This window comes from Lutra lutra, chromosome 7 (genome assembly GCF_902655055.1).
Source record: "Lutra lutra chromosome 7, mLutLut1.2, whole genome shotgun sequence".
NCBI classification, from domain to species: domain Eukaryota; kingdom Metazoa; phylum Chordata; class Mammalia; order Carnivora; family Mustelidae; genus Lutra; species Lutra lutra.
The window spans coordinates 143,281,431-143,302,180 of record NC_062284.1 but is presented as its reverse complement, the minus strand read 5'-3'; the positions used below and the strand labels follow the sequence as shown (position 1 = coordinate 143,302,180).

At 37.6% G+C, this 20,750-nt stretch overlaps 1 long non-coding RNA gene, 12 other non-coding genes and 1 pseudogene across 14 annotated transcripts in view; all 14 read right to left on the bottom strand.

Annotated features, from left to right (window-relative positions):
* Positions 1-20,750, bottom strand: part of LOC125105241 (uncharacterized) — a 95,097-nt gene that overhangs the window by 26,380 nt on the left and 47,967 nt on the right. For both annotated transcript variants that reach the window (XR_007128843.1, XR_007128844.1), the window contains 13 exons: positions 19,700-19,774; positions 18,756-18,817; positions 17,816-17,885; positions 17,015-17,097; positions 16,125-16,205; positions 15,198-15,268; positions 14,238-14,322; positions 10,855-10,942; positions 9,257-9,341; positions 8,269-8,352; positions 6,331-7,434; positions 1,531-1,616; positions 764-848 (listed from right to left, as the gene is read on the bottom strand). This is a non-coding gene — a long non-coding RNA (uncharacterized LOC125105241). The remainder of the gene's footprint in view (positions 1-763; positions 849-1,530; positions 1,617-6,330; positions 7,435-8,268; positions 8,353-9,256; positions 9,342-10,854; positions 10,943-14,237; positions 14,323-15,197; positions 15,269-16,124; positions 16,206-17,014; positions 17,098-17,815; positions 17,886-18,755; positions 18,818-19,699; positions 19,775-20,750) is intronic.
* Positions 1,337-1,414, bottom strand: LOC125105882 (small nucleolar RNA SNORD113/SNORD114 family). Its single transcript, XR_007129128.1, has one exon. It is a non-coding gene; the product is annotated as a small nucleolar RNA SNORD113/SNORD114 family (small nucleolar RNA).
* Positions 6,917-6,992, bottom strand: LOC125105901 (small nucleolar RNA SNORD113/SNORD114 family). The gene has a single exon (XR_007129141.1). It is a non-coding gene; the product is annotated as a small nucleolar RNA SNORD113/SNORD114 family (small nucleolar RNA).
* Positions 7,879-7,953, bottom strand: LOC125105873 (small nucleolar RNA SNORD113/SNORD114 family). Its single transcript, XR_007129120.1, has one exon. It is a non-coding gene; the product is annotated as a small nucleolar RNA SNORD113/SNORD114 family (small nucleolar RNA).
* Positions 8,846-8,920, bottom strand: LOC125105872 (small nucleolar RNA SNORD113/SNORD114 family). The gene has a single exon (XR_007129119.1). It is a non-coding gene; the product is annotated as a small nucleolar RNA SNORD113/SNORD114 family (small nucleolar RNA).
* On the bottom strand, positions 10,442-10,516 carry LOC125105860 (small nucleolar RNA SNORD113/SNORD114 family). The gene has a single exon (XR_007129107.1). It is a non-coding gene; the product is annotated as a small nucleolar RNA SNORD113/SNORD114 family (small nucleolar RNA).
* On the bottom strand, positions 13,835-13,909 carry LOC125105861 (small nucleolar RNA SNORD113/SNORD114 family). Its single transcript, XR_007129108.1, has one exon. It is a non-coding gene; the product is annotated as a small nucleolar RNA SNORD113/SNORD114 family (small nucleolar RNA).
* LOC125105865 (small nucleolar RNA SNORD113/SNORD114 family) lies at positions 14,799-14,873 on the bottom strand. Its single transcript, XR_007129112.1, has one exon. It is a non-coding gene; the product is annotated as a small nucleolar RNA SNORD113/SNORD114 family (small nucleolar RNA).
* LOC125105875 (small nucleolar RNA SNORD113/SNORD114 family) lies at positions 15,719-15,793 on the bottom strand. Its single transcript, XR_007129122.1, has one exon. It is a non-coding gene; the product is annotated as a small nucleolar RNA SNORD113/SNORD114 family (small nucleolar RNA).
* On the bottom strand, positions 16,626-16,695 carry LOC125105885 (uncharacterized; annotated as a pseudogene).
* LOC125105867 (small nucleolar RNA SNORD113/SNORD114 family) lies at positions 17,412-17,486 on the bottom strand. Its single transcript, XR_007129114.1, has one exon. It is a non-coding gene; the product is annotated as a small nucleolar RNA SNORD113/SNORD114 family (small nucleolar RNA).
* Positions 18,366-18,440, bottom strand: LOC125105871 (small nucleolar RNA SNORD113/SNORD114 family). Its single transcript, XR_007129118.1, has one exon. It is a non-coding gene; the product is annotated as a small nucleolar RNA SNORD113/SNORD114 family (small nucleolar RNA).
* On the bottom strand, positions 19,328-19,402 carry LOC125105866 (small nucleolar RNA SNORD113/SNORD114 family). The gene has a single exon (XR_007129113.1). It is a non-coding gene; the product is annotated as a small nucleolar RNA SNORD113/SNORD114 family (small nucleolar RNA).
* On the bottom strand, positions 20,465-20,539 carry LOC125105870 (small nucleolar RNA SNORD113/SNORD114 family). Its single transcript, XR_007129117.1, has one exon. It is a non-coding gene; the product is annotated as a small nucleolar RNA SNORD113/SNORD114 family (small nucleolar RNA).

Sequence of the window (20,750 nt, the reverse complement as noted above, 5' to 3'; positions counted from 1 at the left end):
TTAAGGGGCCAAATCATGTTAGTATGGCCAATGACAAAGAATATGAACATTTATCGCTACACCTTATGGCCTGTTATACTGAGCAAAAGGGGCAACATGCTTCTGTCGTTTATTTTCACTAATTGTCAGGGTTTGCAATACATATTAATTGTACTTCGTACTTTGCCCACATATTTTTTGTAAGTGGACAATGATTTACTCCCCTCCTCTTTATTTGTAATATGTTTATTGCTATTTTCACTGATCCGATTATATTTGTAGAATGAAAGTGAATAAAAACCAAGGCCAAAAAAAGAAGAACCTTGTGTATCCTGATATCGGTATAGGACCATGTCAGCAACATGGAATGGATTTGTTTTGTGCTGGTCCTCAGAGTTCCAGACACACACGACTCCTGTACCCTCAGCTGCCATCATTGGCCCAGGACTGGTTCTTTTTTCTATTGTCATCTGCGTCTGTTTATTGTAATTAACTGCCTAATACAGAAATAAACATAAGTCACCAAAAAAAAAAAAAAAATCACAAGATCCTTGAATATCCCTACCACCCATCCAATGCAGTCGTTTCCACTGAGGATAAACTCGTTCATTAACTCACTCAGGATTTCCGCATAAGGATTAACATCAGATTGGTTCACAACAACGATACTTGATTTGGTATGTTTGGGCTTCTCAATTGAATCAAACACTTTTTGAGAACAGAGTAATTAAATCAAACAGAACGGAACGTTCCATCCAGGGCGAGAACACCGACCGGTACTCACAGTGCTCGCTACGCTCCCACGACACAGAAGCGCGCACAGAACCGCGACATGTGCAGATGCGTTAAGGAGCTGGAGCGCGCCGGTTCTGCGGAGTAGAGAGCGGAGAGCGTGTTAACAAACCGCAACCCCGTCTTCCCTGATCCTTACCGCTCCAGTTCCCTTTTCAGGGATGTAGGCAATCATTAATTAGGCGTAACTCTATGAATTCATTTTCTCTTAAGAAAATTGGAACCACTTAGATCCTTTCCCCAACCCAGAAAATGAACATTGATTAGTAATCAATTAGTAAGTCACGCAACCATTTACTTGTCTTCGGACTTCACACTGTTTTCAAATTTATTGATACTATTCTTGCCTTGCCACCTATTTTTATAATTAGAGCATGCTTTCCCATATTCCTCTTTATTTGTTTATATTTATATGTATTTGTTCAATGACCATGTCAATGTTCCGATTATCATCGCAAATGAAAATGCATGAACAAACACGGAGACCAAAAACAAGATCTCCGTGTCTTCTGGAGTTCCACCTACGGCATCTTTTCAAACAAAGAGAACGCACCAAACTGTGTGACTGGACCTCAGAGTTTCAGACACATGTTACTCATCATCATCCATGACTCGTACGTCACCAGTCATCATCATCGGCCCAGGACTGGTCCTCTTTCTCTTTGTTCACCAAGTTGTTTATGAATGCACACTAGTGATGCAGTAAATATTCTTAAGCAAACCACCCAACCCAACCCAAGAACTTTGACGATTACTCACGTTGGTGTCTACGTTCCCAGTGCATCGATGCAGGCCCAGAGTTCATGACCATGGAAGATGCTTCCATCAGGATAAGCGTGTCCATTCTGAGAAGTACAGGGCAGAGCAGTAGATAGAGAAAATTAAGCCCTTATCTACACTTACCCTTCCTTTCCACGTCATTTACTCAATGTTTTACATATGTGTCAATTTTCCATTATTTTTCTTTCCTACAAACAAAGGGAAGAATCTTGAACTTGGGACTGATTCAGAATTTTAAAATAATTGATTTTTAATTACCTGTGTCTACATAATTCTTAGCCAAGTAGTAACAACCTTGATCCGTTTCTTAATGGGCATTGATGTTTTTAATTTTTATTAATAATATGTCCTGCCTCCAACATGTGTTCCTAATTGGACAGTGCTTCATTTTCTCTTTATTTATTTATATTTCTTAAATGGTTCTAACATTGATCCATTGAGGATAATGAATTCTATAAAGCCAAAATAATACATTAGATACAGATATGGATCTATACGGGTGTACAGATAATAAATCTGTAAAGCCAAAATGAGAACATGACCTTTACATATTTCTGATGTCTGCCCATAAGATCATTTCCAAAAGAGGGGTTAGACTAATTATGTATTGTGTTGCATCTCAGAGTTTTAGATACTTCTTTTTCCATTGCCCATGACTCTTATACCATCTCTCTTAACTGTAGAGAACAAACTAAGGGTTGCAGGAGGGGAGGTGTGTAGGGGGAAGGAGTCACTGGGTGGTAAGACATTAAGGAGGGCACTGTGATGTAATGAGCACTGGGTGTTTTCTGCAACAGATGAATCAGTAAATTCTATCCCCAAATTAATAATATACTATATGCTAACTAACTTGAATTTAAATAAAATAAAAAAAAAACAAGCACACATACTATTATGTATTACCATCTATCTCATCCTTACCCCAAAATGGAACCCCCTGATCCATTTATTAAGGAACTCCACTGTCTCCAAGTTCTAGTAAGTCTTGCCTCACCATGTATTTTCATAGTTGGATACACTTCACCATTTTCATCTTTATGAACGGATGTGTCTGTTTCTCTCATTTATTCATGACGACAAGAAAATCAAAATCCACGAAGCACCAAGGCAAAGAACATGATCCTTGAGCATTCCTGAAATCTACAGGTTCAGTCCCACAGATACAAACACTTAAATCCCTTTTTGTAGTGGACCTCAGTAGGTCATCAATGTCTTGATCATAAAATATGGCTCAGCACGCATTCCGTTCACAACGCAGGTCCACGATTTGCCCTCTTTCCATGTAATTTCTATATTCTTTTTATATATAGTCACCACATGCACCAGAACTAAAGCACTACCACTTTTTAAAAAAAAAAAAAAATGAGTGACATGGACTTGATCTTTTTTTAACATCATCCCGAGTGGTGGAGGTGGGTCGGGGGATGGGGAATCCCAGGACGGGGATGAAGGAGCACCAGGTGACCCATGTAAGTGCTGAATTACTAGGCTGTACTCCCGGAGACTAATACCACACTGCACGCTAACGAACAGGGATTGAAATAAACCGTTCTTTAAAAAGTATTAAATATAATGAAAGAGATGCTGAGGATGAGGCCAGCACTCTACATTTTATTTTTTTTTAAAGATTTTATTTATTTATTTTGACAGACAGAGATCACAATTAGGCAGAGAGGCAGAGAGAGAGAGAGAGGAGGAAGCAGGCTCCCTGCTGAGCAGAGAGCCCGATGCGGGGCTCGATCCCAGGATCCTGGAATCATGACCTGAGCCGAAGGCAGAGGATTTAACCCACTGAGCCACCCAGGTGCCCCAGCACTCTACAGTTTAACCAGCTTTCAGGGGACTGTGGTGCTCACTCCAGTCTGAGAACCACTGCTCTACAGTCAGCAACACAGAAAGGGAGTATCTTTCGCCGACTGATCTCCCAACAAAAGGGAAGGTTTCCCAATTGTATGAACAGAAATTTACACCTCACATTTTTTCTTAATTAATCCAGCATTAATTATGTTATCTATCTACCTACCACCATTTATCTATCCATCTATCTACTTATCTATCATCTACTGATTTTTTAATTGATTCCCTTAGAATAATATACTGAATTCCCAGGAGCCACTTAAACCACTTTTGCACGTTACTGAAGTCTAGCTACAGCCTTATTCCTATAGATGTGATATACCGAATTTCCTTTTGAAATGGACTTTCAGTGAAGAAACGAGTAAATCACAAGACACATTCAGAATGCATTCTAGTCACATCATGGATCCTTGCTTGGCCCTTTTCTTTTCAACTTTGTATTTAAATTCCAGTTAGTTAACATATAGTGTAATATTAGTTTCAAGAGTAGAAATGTACAGATTCATCACTTAGATACAACACACAGTGCTCATCACAAGTGCCTTCCTCAATACCCATGCCCCACTGAGCCCATTCCCCCACCCACCTCCCCTCTAGTAATCTTCATTTGGTCTTACCGAGTTGAGTCTGCTTTATGGTTTCCCTCTCTCCTTTTCTCTCCCTATGGTCATCTGTTACATTTCTTAAATTCCAATGAGTGAAATTATACAGCAAGTCTAACTGACTTGCTTCACTTAGCATTAGACACTCAAGCCCTACCCATGTCATTGCAAATGGCACGATTTCATTCTTGTTGATGGCTGAGTAATATTCCATTGTATGTATATACCAAAATTTCTTTATCCACTCATCAGTCGATGGACATTGGGTCTCTTTCTCTATTTCGGCTATTGTGAACCTTGCTGCTATAAACATCAGGGTGCACGTGTCTCTCTGAATCAACATTTCTGTATCCTTTGGGTAAATGCCTAGTAGTGCAATTGTTGAATCATAGGGTAGCTCTATTTTTAACCTTCTGAGGAACCTCCACACTTTTTCATTAACTTGTACATTCTTTAAAGATGAAAATACAACCATGAGCCCACTATCCACTGCCCATCCAAAGACTGTACCTGACCATCTTTCTATGAGTTGTTTCACTGATTTAGCAACTTAGATCTTTTCCACAGAAAAACGTTTATAAACTGTGGTGCCAACCTAAGATGGAAAATTAGATATTTAAGAAAGTGAATATAAAATCCTCCAACCTTTAAAACAAATCATATTGAAATTGGTTACTTCATAAACTTTGCCACATATCTCCATCATAGGCCCGTATCTGGTCTTCCCTGATTTGGTTCATGCATGTCAATATTTATCCATAGCTTTAATATTCATTCATTCATTCTAACTCATAAAAAAATTGACAAACTAGTCACTTAAAAAAAAATGAAAATGGTTTAAAAAGAAAATGGAAGCTCTCTAACTTCCCAGAAGCCCAGAATGGAAATGCTATTGTGTACGTATCTGTTCAGTTCTCCTGACTCAAGAGGGTTGGGATTTGTGCCTGGGGAGGGACAAAACATGAGCAGAATTTCTGGATCATTCATCACCACCTGTGGGCTTTGTCTCCTTCTACTGCATTCGCTTATTAACTTATTTATTAATTTATAATGATGAAATGTTCCCTCTTGTATCCGAACTCAAGATTATAACCCTAATTAATAATAAAAACCCTAATTAATAATTAATTGTGTCAAGTCGCTCACTATCATAAATGACAAAGGACTACATATTTCTTGTGCAACGTTACTGAGAAATTATCGATAAATATAGTTGTATGTATTCAAAGTGTACAAAGTGACACTTGGTTTACACACACATTGTGGGAACGATTACGAGGAGAACACAGTGAAGCCGACCGGATTGGTCATAACTTGTTATATGATTTCATTTTGTCACTGGTTCATGCTTGACCCTCTTTAACACAGGTAGTTGATTACATTATGTAAATCTTTTTTTGCCCCCTATTTCTCAACTGAAAAAAAACAAAAACACCTGTGACCCAGAGACAGCACCGAACAGGAATATCAACAACTACATACATCTGTCCCTACATCCCTTCTGATGAGGTATAAATGCCTTAATATATTTTTAATGGACTTCCCTTTCTTTGAAATGAATTTGTAATGATATTAATGTCATTACATGCACTATAGTTATTGCGCATTTGGCCCCATTTTTCCTTCATTTACCCATACATTTTTTTAATTGTTATTGCACTGCTAACTTTTAATAAGCAATCAGTATCTGTGAAATCAAAAGCCCATGAATAAAATTCTGGGACTGCTCTAACAATGGCTTATAGGACCACTTGTAACAGAAGCAGGAGACTAGACTTCCTTCTGCACTGGATCACAAAGGTGTTGAGAAGCCTGACTCACCCTTGCCTTTTATACTGTTAGTCATCAGTATTGGTCCAGATTTTGCCCTTTTTCTTCACTGAACCATAATTCTGCTCAGAGATTAATTCATTAATCCACTAATAATAAAAAAATGTCCATGAGGTTTTAAAAAGTGACTTTAATATCCCTATCATCTGTACATAACATCATTTTCTATACGGCAAAGAGTCTACATCTATTTTGCTAACTGACCTCGGTGTTGAATGTATGAATTAACCAACATGTTCATTTTAACCTTTTACTTTACCATTAGCGTGTGGTTGGCAGGGACTAATGTGAGACATCTGCCCATTGAATCATCTCCCCCAGCAATTCATTTCTTTCATTAACCGACCTCAATGTTTTATCTGTGAAATTAATAAACACAATGTCTCATCTTATTTGCAGTTCGGGGCCGTGGTTGGCATTTCCCATTTTTTAACAATACAACAAGAACCCTTAAACAAACCACCCCAAAAACTGAGACAAGAACACTGACCATGACTCACATGGATCTCCATTCTCCAACACACAGACACAGCCATAGATCTTGCGATCACGGAAGAATGCTCGAATCAGTCCATTTTTGGCGTACAGAGAAGAACAGATGAAAACAAAAAGCTTTAGACCTTCTCTGCACTGGCCTTGCAACCCACGTCTCATCTCGTCAGTCATGTAGAGAATGTGTAATTAGGGGAACTGTTTATTAAGTGTCTCCTAATAAGTGAACAATAATGGCCTTGCCATTGACATAGAATATGAACACTGTTTATTACTATTTAACACTCCCATGTTACCCTACCATGCCTCCCCAGTCCTTTGCCAGGGAGGCAACATCTTTGTATCTTTTATTTCTTAATGGACAGGAGTGTGTTTTTAATACACATTAACAGTATTTCATGTCTCACTACTTATTTTTGTAACTGGGCAATGCTGTATGACCTTTATCCTTATTTATAGACTGTTTGTTGATCATCTCATTGATCCAATCCTAAAAATATCGAATGCATGAACATGAACCCAAAACAGGATCTTTCTATACTCATGGTATCTGTCTATGAGATCACTTCACACAGGACTGTCGCCTAGACCGCATTTCTGTTCCAGACACTTGTTCATCATACATGACTCATAATGCCATCAGCGGTCATCATCGAGCCAGTATTGTCCCTCTTTTTCTCCATTCAGTGCTACATTGTTTATTGACTAATTCATTAATTCACTAATAATAATTCTAAGATGCTATTATTCACAAAAATGCAAAAAGAGCCCTGATATCTCTTTTCTGTCCTTAGGCTCGTTCTCACATCCGTGCATCACTCTCGTTAACTATAACGTTTTAGTAAATGCATTAATCAGTACAATCAACCCTTTAGTCAATATAATCAACTCCATAGTTGTCACTGGGCTACAGCTGCCCTTACTTGATTATTCTTCATACTTCTTAACGATATAGTGAAGATCTTAAATAAAGCACTAGCCGAGGAAGACAAACACGTTGACTACTACTCACATTACTCTATGCTCCAAACATACAGACAGACAGCTGTGCTTCTGCAAGTGCTTCCATGCAAGTGCTTCCAGCTGCTGGAGTTCGTCCATTCTGAGGAGCACAGAGCAGAACACATGGTAACAGGATGGATAGACACTGTGTAGATGCACGGATTTTACCTTCGTTTTGTCTGTCACGCAGGAATACAGCACATCGGGGTCATTATTAATTTTCCCTGAACAAGCAATATCGAACTTGACACAGACCAAGAATAAGAACATTGGCTGTTATTTATGGTCTATACCCCCAACTTGAACCCATTTATATTTCTTAATAAACTCCAGTATTTTCAATAAATGTTAATAAATTGTATTATGAACAGACATGCTTCACTCCCTTAATCTTATCACACTTGCACATTGATTCTTCTTTGAGCCCTTTGTTCCAGTAGAATCATGAAACTGAACTAAGGACATGGTCCTTGTTCTTGCCCTAACATCGGTCCATCGGACCACTTCCAAGAGAGGCAACAGACTGCATTTCTTTTTTCTTTGGTTGGACCTCAGAGTTTCAGACACATAACATTCATCATCCGTGACTCATATGCCACCGATCGTCATCACTGGTCCAAATCTGGGCCTCTTTCTCTTCCTTCACTAATTCCGTAATTGACTAATGTCAATTTTTAAAACCCTGTGATTCACAGAAATCCAATAATGAGATCAATGAATATTCTGCCTCTACCTACAGGACCACCCGCCACATTATTAGATGTCTTACACCCGTGATGATCCATACCTTACATTCGCATTAGCGAATGTTATATCCCACATTTCAAGGTTTCCGTGTTAAGGGTTTTCAATTGTATTTCACACTTTCAACAATATAGTGGATACCTTTTCAAAAGACTTTTAACCAAATACAAGAACTTTAACATTTACTCACATTCATCTCTAGGCTTAGAACACAAGGGAAATCACAGACCTCCTGACCATGGAAAATGCTTCCATCAGCGGGAGTGCGTTGACTCTGAGGAGTATTAACACAGAGCAGATAATTAAAAACTGAAACTTCTTCCCTGTTACACCTTGTTTTCCTCATTTCATTTTTCCAGCTAAATGGTGCTAATTAATTTTTCCCAACACGTACACATATGAAAATATCAACATACATATTACAAAATTAATAACCTCATCTCAAGAATGACCCAGGCTTGCAAAATTGGATATTGCTTATCAGGGTCAGTATCTTACAAAAAGAGAGTGGTCCATTTGGTCCACTAATTAATTTGGTCCATTAATTTCACAACCTGCATCTGTTTCTTTAGGTTACATCAAGGATTTCTTGCCTCACCAAATATATTCAGAGTTGATAAGGCTTTGTCCTTTGTTTATTTGTTCATAGGGGGTTTTATTGGTTCTATCATTGATCCGTGTATGTTAATGATATAGAAATCCATAAATCCCAAACAACAAGAACACTATCCTATATCGTACTCGCATCAACTCCCAGGATCTCTGTGTTGGACCTCAGACTTCCAGACACGTAGCATTCATCGCATAGGACTCATACGCCACCAGCTGTCATCATTGGTCCAGGACTGGCCCTCTTTTCCTTTCTACTCCTCCATTAATTCACCAATCTACTAACAGTAATTAAATAAATATTTATGTATCGCAAAAATGCAAGGACAAAAACCTTCAGTATCCCTGTCCTTTTCCTTTAGAATTGTTGCCCAATTAAACAAACTTCTTCATTAACCGTCTTCTTTGTGGTAAAGGTAGGTTGGGTCAACATAATGTTTCACCCAGTTCCAATTTAGTCATTGGACCATGGTTGGTCTTTTTTCTTATGCTGAATACTTTCTAAATAATTACAATGATACCCTAAACAAACTCTCCAAACCAAGACAAGAACTTTGATTATTACGCACGTTGGATTCCATGCTCCCACAGAGAGAGGCTTGCCGGCAGTGCCTGAACCTGGGGGACGCTTACACTGGGTCAGGTGTCTTCTTTCTGAGAAGCACAAAGCAAAGCAGAAGAGAACAAGACTGAAACATCCTACACATAAGCGTCCTACACATTCCACTTTACATGGAGTCAGTCATTTTGAAATACATTAATTTGCTATCATGCTTAATTTTCTATTTAAAAAATGCATTAATATCATACTTGCTACTGACCCAGAATAAGAAGTTCACTATTACTATGCACTGAAGAGGTAAGGCACATGAAACATTTATTTTTCTTAATGGAATTCGTATATTCAATACCTCTGAATGTTTTTCATTGCCTCACCATGTATATTAATATTAAGAGTGCATATGCTTTATTCACAATAGCCCATCTAAGGAAAGAGCCTAATTGTCCATCAACAGATGAATAGATAAAGATGTGGTACATATCGACAACGGAATATTATGCAGCCATCAAAAAATGAAATCCTGCCATTTGCAATGACTTGGATGGAACTAGAGGGTATTATGCTGAGCCAAGTAAGTCAATCAGAGAAAGACAATTATCATATGATCTCTCTGATATGAGGAATTTGAGAGACAAGACAGAGGATCATAAGAGAAAGGAGGGAAAAAATGAAACAAGACGAAACCGGAGAGGGAAACAAACCGTAAGAGATTCTTAGTCTCAGGAAACAAACAGCCTTGTTGGAGGGGAGGGGGATGGAAGGGAAGGATGGGGTGTCTGGGGGATGGGCAATGGGGAGCGTATGTGCTATGGTGAGTGCTGTGAATTATGTAAGACTGATGACTGATATAAGTTTATATGTTAATATAAACTTATATGTTTATATTATATTATATTATATTTTATATTTATATTATATTATATTATATATATTTATAACATATATGTGTTAATATGTTTATAAAAAATGTAAGTTTATATGTTAATAAAAATAATAATAGAAAAAGAGTGCATATGCTTCATTCTCTTCATTTTTACTTTTTAGATTTGTACAGTGATTCTTAAATTGATCCACTGATAACAAAAGAATCAAAATTCAAGAAAACAATGCAAGAAAATGGTCCCTTTACAATCCTAAATTCAGTCTATATAATAATTTGAGATAGACCACAGATTATATATTTCCTTTTGCATTGGACCTCAGAGTTCCAGACACGTAGCATTCATCATCCATGACTCCTACGCCACCAGCTGTCATCATTGGTCCATATTTCAGCCCTTTTTCTTCATTTTCTGTATATTATTTCATTAATTCCTTAATTCACTAATATTAATTTTAAAAACGCAATGATTCACACAAAACTGAGCAAGAACCTTGAATATTCTACATCTGTCCCTAGAATCATTTATCACATTGATAGAATCATTTTCATTAATCATTGTTAATCTATCATAAATGCATTAATAAATGTAACGTTTGGTAATACTCCCTTATTTATCACTGGCCATGATCGGCCTTTCGAATTATAGTCACACTATTAATAACACAGTAAACACCTCCTTTTTTTATAACCTGTCAAATGAAAACATGAGATTTATTACTCACACTGGTCTCTCTTAACACCTGAAACACAGATGCAACCAGAGAGATTGTGACCAAAAAAGAATTCTTCAACCAGCCTGAGGATGTCCTTCTGGGGGAACAGAAAGCAAAGCATGGTATAAAAAAGAAAATCAGAGACCTCATCGGAGTCGATCCTTCTTTTCCACATTTCATTCATTCTGTTATTTAGGAATTTATTAATCTTCATTCTCCTAATAAAAGGAACCACCTCAAATTTGAGACTGACCTAAAAACTACAACTGGCTCATACTGAGGAGTTTTTATGATCCTCAGTCTAGGAGATGACACTCTGGATCCATTTATTTCTTAAGGGGCCTCCATCTTCTCCATTTTTAGCAATAGTAACGTTTGCCTTACCATATACATTCACAGCTGGACAATGCTTCACTCTCTTTCTCTTTACATATGTATCACTCTTTCATAGGTCTATCACTGATCCATTTATAATACTAAATCTAAATCAGTTAAACCAGGGCAAGAGGATGACCATTGTATATTTCTAGTATCTGTCCACAGGAGCCATGTCCAGAAGAGGGATCTGACTACGCAGGTCTTGGGTTGGACCCCAGAATCCCAGGCCCATATTATGCACGACCCAAACACAAACGCCACCAGTTGCCACCAAAGGATCAGGTGAGAGTCTCTTTTGATTCATTCATTTCTACATTGGTATCAAATAAAACATTAATCCATTAATAGTAATAAAATAAATACATGGGTCACAAAACCCAAGAAGAAGATCCTTTCAGATCTCTAAAATCTCTCCAGAAAATCATTTACTAGATACTGATTCTGTTTCAGTAACCGACCTCTGTACCATCATTATTGATGAATCAACATCATGACAGATATCCTATTTCTCACTGGGATACAGTTAACTTTTGAAAATTACGTTTCATGCTTTTTAATAACTCAATGGATACCTTTAAACAAAGGACCCCACCTAAGATGGTAACTTTGACCATTACTCACATTGGTCTCTTTCCAAATGAAGCAACATGACTATCTTGACCCTGGCAATCAGCTTGGGGTTCTATTCTGAAGAGTACCAATTAGAAAAGGTGAAAAAACGATTAAGACATTCTCTCTGTTGATCCAAACTTTCCATCATTCATACACGTGGTCATTAAGGTTTTTACTCATGGATGGTAGTACCTGTTTTCCCCTCATAAAATAAACATCAAACTTTCAAGATTCTCAGTTTAATAACTGAGTTTTTAAAATAAAGATCTCCCATTTTTTAATTGAGGTTAATTAATCATCTAAAGTTAACAGATGAGTAGCATTCAATATTTTCACAGTATTGTAAAACATTTCTATATAGTTTCAAACTACTTTCATCACTCCAAATAAAATCCCACACTCATTAAGCGGTCTCTCCCTACTCCTCCTAGCCTCAAATCCCAGGCAACTACCAATTTTAATTCTCCTTCTATGGACTTATCCACATTGGATATTTCATATAAATGGAGTCATGCGTGACATGACCTGTACTGTCTGCGTGCGTTCACTGAGGACAAGGTTTTCAAAGCACATCTGCATCGCAGAACGGATGACTAGCTCATTCCTCTGCAGCCACTCTGGGAAAGAGTATGCAGGTTCCTCAAGAAGCTAAAAATAGGGTCACCCTACAACCCAACAACTGCACCACTAGAGATACAAACACAGTCATCCGAAGGGACACAGGCACCCCAATGTTTATAGCAATGTCCACAATTGCCAAATATGGAAAGATCCCAGATGTCTATCAACAGATGAATGGATAAAGAAGATGTGGTTTATATATATAATGGAATACTATGCAGCCATCAAAAGAAATGAAATCTTGCCATTTGCAAAGATGTGGATAGAACTAGAGGGTTTCATGCTAAGTGAAATAAGTCAATCAGAGAAAGACAACTATCCTGATTTCACTCATATGTGGAATTTAAGAAACAAAACAGAGGATCATAGGGGAAAGGAGGGATAGAATAAAACAAGACAAATCAGAGAGGGAGCCAAATTGTAAAAGGTTCCTAATCATAGGAAATAAACCAAGGGTTGCTGGAGGGGAAGGGAGCAGGGGGAAGGGGAAACTGGGAGGGCTGGACATTAAGGAGGGCACGTGATGTAATGAGCGCTGAGTATTATAGAAGACTGATGAATCACAGAGCTCTACCTCTGAAATCAATAAGACACTACATATCAATTAGTTGAATTTAAATTTTAAAAAACAGAACACCCTATGACCTAGCAATTGCACTACTGAGTATTATTTATCCAAAGGATACAAACACAGTGATTCGAAGGGGCACTTGCACCACAGGGTTTACAGCAGCACTGTCCACAGCCACCGAACTATGGAAAGAGCCCAGACGTCCGTCCACAGATGAACGGACGAAGAAGATGGGCACTGAGGACATGTGACGTGATAAGCACAGGTTGTTATGTGCAAATGACAAATCACTAAATTCTACCTCTGAAACTAATAATATACTATGTCAATCAAATTGAATTTAAATATAAAAATTTTAAAAATTTTATTTGAGTGTAGTTGGCACACAATGCTCCATTGGTTTCAGGTGTGTGGTGCATGATCCAACATTGCTATACATCGGGCTGTGCTCAGGACCGTCTTACATCATCCCCGTCCATGCACTGTACCCTTTACTCCCATGACTACGCAACTATCACTGAGCCCTGCCTATATCATGCTTAGCCAAAGACGTAAAATGCACTTGACCCATTTATGATCCTTTCTAACTATATCACTTCCCCTTACTACACATCTCAGTTATGAACAATACTTAACTCTTTTCCTCTTCATTCATTTACACGTCTGTTTATTCTTCCACTGACACTTCGATAATATTTCTAAAAATTCATGATCACAAAGAGTGAGAACAACGTCCGTGTATATTCCTGGCCTCTGTCTACAGGAGCACATTGAACAGAGGGATTAGACTAGACAAGTTTGTGTCAGACGGACCTCAGACTTCCAGACACGTAGCATTCATCGTATATGACTCATACGCCACCAGCTGTCATCATTGGTCCACACTCCGATCTCCTCTTCTGTATTTTTACATGTGTTTACCATCAATTTATCAAGTCATTAATGTAACAGAGTTAAGTATCTGTGACTCACAAAACTCAAGGACAAGATCCTTAAGTAGCCCTAACAACTGTCTATAGAACGTTTTGCCTCACTGAATATACTTACTCAACTCATGATCCTCATTGGGAACATACTGATCAGTTACCATAATGTTTCATGTTAACTCTGTATTTACCACTGAGCTATGTTTGGAATTCCTTGGATTTTTAATATGACACCAAATATCCTATACAAAGCATCCGAACCAGAGGAAGAATCTGTCACTCACGTTGGTCTCCGTGCTCCTACACACACAGGCACCCACGAGTACCTGATCACAGCCAAACACCTACGGCAGTTCACACATATCCATCCTGAGGAACACAAAGCAGAATGAACAGTAACAGGCTGAGAGACTACTGAGCCACACATTCCATCCTCAGTTCGTCATTTGGGAATACAGTGAATTGGGATATTTATCATTTTTCCCAAAATAAAATAATAGCAAACCTAACACAAACTTAAAGTAAGAACTTTGGCTGTCATGCACTGTCTATGTCTCATTCTCAGCCAAAGCAGAAAAATGTGACCCACTGACATTTCGTAATGACCTGCAGTATTTTCAACATACGCTACCAGCTTTCATCACCTCGCCACATAAACTAGGAGCAAACATGGTTCACTCTCTTTGTCTTATTTGTACTTGTATGCTGACAGTCTCTTCGGGCCATTTTTTTACAGTAAAATCAAAACTCATAAACACGAAACAAGAAAATTGTTCCTTGACTTTCCTAATATTTGTCTGTAATAGCATGTCCAACAGAGGCAACAGATCGACTTTCTTTTTTGGTTGGACCTCAGAGTTTCAGACACGTAACATTCATTATCCGTGACTCATACGCCACCAGCTGTCATCATTGGTCCAAATCTGGGCCTCTTTTCTCTTCATACTCCTCTAACTTCACTGACCAAGAATTCACCAACATTAATTCCTAAAACTCTGCGATTCACAAAAACCTGAGGAAGAGCTGTGAATATTTTATATCTGCCTACAGGGTTATCTGCCACATTGGTATGTCTCCTCCATCGATTACCATCGACATTCCGTACATGGACAAATACATACGAGGGAGACCAATCCCACAGTTATCTCTCCTGATGGGTTGCGTTTCTCATTACATTCCACACTTCTCATAACAGAAATACCTGAAAATAAATTCTCCGATGCAGACACGAAACTATTACTTACATCGGTCTCTGTGCTCATTCCACAGAGAGGCAACAACGGAGCGGCGTGACCATGGAGGATGCTTGAGCACGCTGGAGTCATGCCCCCATTCCGAGGAGTACAGAACAGAGCAGGTGATAAAAAAAGAAAATAAAAATGAGGCCTTCTCTAAACTGGTCCTTGTTGTCCTCATTCCATGGACTCAATCATAAAGGTCCTTCTTATTTTTCGTAATTCATACACGTATATAAGCGTAAAAATAAATGTAACGTTACGATCCCTAGAAAAAGAGGCAACACCCTTGGTCCGTTTATCTCTTAACCTGCACTGGTTTCTTTAGTTTATACTAATAGCTCTTGCCTCATCACCTATATACCCGTAGCTGGCAAGACCTCTTCCCTGGTTTTATTTGGTTATATATTTATTCATCGGTCGTATCAGTGACCCATTCACTTATATGAAAAACACAGAAATTCATGAATCCATGATTACTAGACCCATATTAGTGTATAGTCCTCACGTTGACCCCCAGGATCGTTGTGTTGGACCTCAGACTTCCAGACACGTAGCATTCATCGCAAAGGACTCATACGCCACCAGCTGTCATCATTGGTCCATGCATAGGCCTCCTTTTCTTTATTCTCATATACATTTTGTTAAGGGTCCATTCATCAATTCACTATGGCAATTAAATAAATATCTATGAATCACAAAAGCCCAAGGACAAGGGCCTTCAGTGTCCCTATCATTTTTCTTCAGATTCACTGCCTTATGGAAATACCTCCCATTAATCATCCTCATTGTCGTAAAGGTAGATTAATCAACATCGTGTTTCCTACATTTCCAGGTTGGTCTTTTCTCTTCTACTGAATATTTATTTTTAAGTATTACAGAGAATGCCCAAAAGAAACCAACCAAAGTGAGGTGGAAACATTGACTATTACTCACATTGGTTTCCATGTTCCTACAGGCAAATGTAGAGATCACTGGCCAAGGGATACTATTTAAACCATCTTGGGTGTGCGCATTCTGAAAAGCAGAAAACAGAGTAGATAATAATATGAGTGAGACATATTCTCTATTGATCCTTGTGCTACATTTCATAACTCAGTAATTAAACTACAAATTAATTCAGGGTAATATGCATTTTACTTTTTCTTAAGAAAAACAAACACTGAACTTGCCACTAACTCAGAACAAAAATATTGGCCATTGTTTAATTATGTGTAACATTCTTAATGTAGAAGCAATCAACATTCTTATGTAGAAGCAATCCCATGAACTATTTCTCTCTCTCTTTCCTTACTACATGTTTTTTTATTGACTCACTTATTCTAATAGAATCAAAATTCATGAACACAAAGAGCCCAGAACAAAATCTTTGTGAAATTCTAAATCTGTCTATAGGTTCATTTCCAACAGAAGTGGTAACCTAGATTTCTTTTTATGCTGGACCTCAGAATTCCAGATGTGTTCATCAACCATGATTCATACGACACCAACCATCATCACTGGTCTGCCCTTGACCCTTTCTTCCTCACTCTCATCTACCTTTGTTTATTAATTAATTCATCAATTTATCTGATAGTAATAAAATAAATATCTATGAAGCAAAAAAAAAGAAAAAAAAACTAGAAAATAGCCCTTGAATAGTCCCACATCTGTCCAATTATATCTCCTTGATTCCCTTGATTAATCACCCTCAAAATCTCATCTAGGGACTATTTAATGTAATGCAATGTATTATCAATTCCATATTTATCAATGAACCATGGGTGGAATTCTTTTATTATATTTCATACTTTCCAAACACAGAGTGTAGACCCACAAAAACTCACCCCTCTATGCACCAAACACATGGGAGTAAGCAGACGTCTGGTGACCATGGAAGAACCCTGAAATCAGCTGTAGTGCATCCATTCTGAGACGTGGAAAACACAGAAGGTGGTAAAAAAAAAAAAAAAGAAAAGAAAAAGAAATTTAAACCTTATCTTCATTGGCTTTGTTTTCCACATTTCATTTACTCATCCATTTAGGTATTTATTAATTTTCATAATTTATAACCCTTAACTTACTTATATTTTTTTATATTTGATTATTAATTCTTTCATTTCTTTATACTCAAAGAATCAAAATCCATAAACACAAAGACCAAGAACTTGATCCTTGTATGTTACCAATATCTATCACTATGATCATTTCCAAGAGAGAAAAAAGACTCAATTTCTTGTAGTGTTGGACCTCAGAGTTCCCGACACGTAGTATTCATCGTCAATGACTCATACGCCACCAGCCGTCATCATCGGTCCAGCACTGGTCCTTATTCCTCACTCACTTCCACATTTCCTTACTGATCAACTTATCAGTAAACCACTGACTATAAAAATAAACACCTATGAATCAAAAACACTTGAAAATAAGACCCTTAAGCATCCCTAACACCTGACCATAGAATCATTGCCTCCTTGAAGATGGACTTCATTCATCAAATACCAGTTAATCAATACAATGTTTCATGTCAATTCTATACTTATCACGGGGCCATGGTTGGCCTTTTTTTATTCAATTTAAATACTTCTTAGTATTATAGCTAACAACCTAAACAAACCACCAAAATAAGATAAAAATTTGGTACTCACACCGATCTCCATCTCCTACGTACAGAGCTCTAATCACGGAACATGCTTTCATCAGCTTGGTGTGGCCACTCTGAGAAGTACAGAGCAGAGAAGATAAAAAAAGAGAGAGAGAGAGAGACATTACCTCTCCATTAATGCTTCCATTTCACCTTCTATATAGTCACTAATTTAGGTATTTATTATTTTGGAGTTCTCTCAAGGAGTATCAAATTTGTCACTGAGCCAGAACACAAGCAATGATTATTATGTGTACTTACTATATAATCATTAGCCAAAGAAGTCACACTTTGGAGCCACGTCTTTCGTAATCGGCTCAGTGTTTTTAACACATATTTATAAATGAACTTAGGTCATGACACATCTTCATTATTGAACAATGTTTTATTTATCCGTGTTTATTTAGATTTTTATTGTTTATGATTTTAACATATCCAATTATGATAACAGAATCAAAATCCATGAACAAAAAGACCAAGAACATGGTCCTCATACATTCATAACATCTATCTATAGGGCCATTTCTGAGAGGCGGTAAACTCCATTTTATCTGTTGGACCTCAGAGTTCCAGACACGTATCATTCATTATGCATGATTCATACGCCACCAGCCATCATCATCGATCCAAGCTTGAGCCTTTTTTTCCTAATTCACATCAATATTTGTTTCTGAATTTACCAATTCCCTGATAAAAATCAAACAAGTAACTCTGAATTAAAAAAGAATAAGGGCCCTAAATATCCCTACATCGGCCTAAACAATCATTTACCTCATCAATATGTTTCCTATTTTAATTATCCTCAATATTTCATATAACAGCATATTTCCCATCGGGCCACAGTTGGCTTTCTTTGTTTATACAAAATACATCTTATTCAAACACTGAATATTCTTTATAAAAAAATAACCATTCACACGAAGAGCGCTGTAACTATTACTCACATCTGTGTCTGTGCTCCTAACAATGGAGCCAACCACAGGGAATCAGCTCGAGTGCATACATTCTGAGGAGTACAAAGCAGAAGAGATCATTTTAAAAAACTGAGACATTCTTTCCATTTAGCCCCGCTTTAGCATTCAGAATTGCTTTCACATTTCATTGACTCAGCCATTTAATTATTTAATAATTTTTCATAATATTTACATATTTTCCTCTTAACAAAATGAACTACCTCGCCCATGAGACTGGTCTGTGACAACCAAGTGACTATTACTCATCAGTGCCTGTATGATCCCTGCACAGAGGCAACGCAGTTGGTCCATTTAATTCTTAATGGATGTCTGTGATTTCAATTAATATTAATAGTATTTCTTGCCTCACCATTTTTTTCAGTTTCACAATGCTTCATTTTTTTTATGTTTACTGATTTATGTATTCGTTTATGGTTCTATCATTTGTGAGTACAAAATCAAAACCCAGGTATACATAGTAACAGAACAAAGTCCTTGTATATTCCTGACGTCTGTCCACGGGATGACTTCCGACAGGAGAAGAGCACTAGATTTCCTACTTGTTGGACCTCAGAGTTTCAGACACGGAACATTCATCATCCATGACTCATACGCCACCCTTTGTCATCATTGGTCCAGAACTGTCCCTTTTCTTCTCCATTAATTTCTACATACGTTTACTGATTAATTCCTCATTTCATTAGTAAGTAAGTACCTCTGAATCACAAAAACTTAAGAACAAGATTTTTAAGTATGTCTAATAGCCATCTACAGGATCATTTACTACATTGATTATCTCTCTCATTAATCATTCTCAATTTTGCAATCAACGACAGTGTTCAGGACAATGCCGTGTTTATCACAGGGCCTTGGATGGCCTTCTTGGATCCATTAACAAGGACCCAAACCAAGACAATTACTTAGACCATACTCACACTGATCTCTATGCTCCTAGGCAACCAGACAACTCAAGACCATGGAGATGCTTAGGCTGGCCGGAAGCATCCATTCTGAGAGTACAAAAACAGATAATAAAAAAAAAAAAAAATTTAATATTCTATCCATTTATCTCTGCATGCCTCCTCTCATTTTATTTGTCATTTAGGTATGTATTAAATTGTTATGTTTTTTTTCTTGAGGTAACAAGCAATGTTGATCAAGGCCCCAGCCAAACGAGAAAATGGGCTATAATTTACATTGTAATATCAACCTTAGCCCAAGAGATAATACCTTTAGGACATTTACTTCCTAATGGAATTCAGTGTTTTTAAAATATATTAATAACATGGGGCGCCTGGGTGGCTCAGTGGGTTAAAGCCTCTGCCTTCGGCTCAGGTCATGATCTCAGGGTCCTGGGATCGAGCCCCACATCAGGCTCTCTGCTCAGCGGGGAGCATGCTTCCCCCCTCCCCCGCCTGCCTCTCTGCCTACTTGTGATCTCTGTCTGTCGAATAAATAAATAAAATCTTTAAAAAAAATAAAACATATTAATAACGTTTCTGGCCTCACCATATATTCTCATAATTGGATAACGCTTTACTTTCTTGCTTTATTTATGTGTTCATTTGATTCTTTGGTTGATCCAATTACAATAACAGAATCAAATTCCATGAACACAAAAACTAAGATCTTTAAACATGCTTAACATCTGTCCACGGGACCATTCCCCACAGAAGGTATAGACTAGACTTCTCACTGTGTTGGACCTCAGAGTTCCAGTTACATAGTATTCACCGTCCATGACTCATACTCCACCAGTCATCATCATTGGTCCAGGACTGACCCTCATTATCTTCAATCATGTACACATGTTTTAATGATTAATTCACTGATTCCCTGATGATAATAAAATGCATAAAGGTCTTGAAAACTTGAGATAAGATCCTTGAATATCTCTAACATTTCCATATAGAATTATATCCCACTGATTATATCTTTCATTAATTGCCCACAATGTTTCCTATAGAGATTAATAATTAATACAAT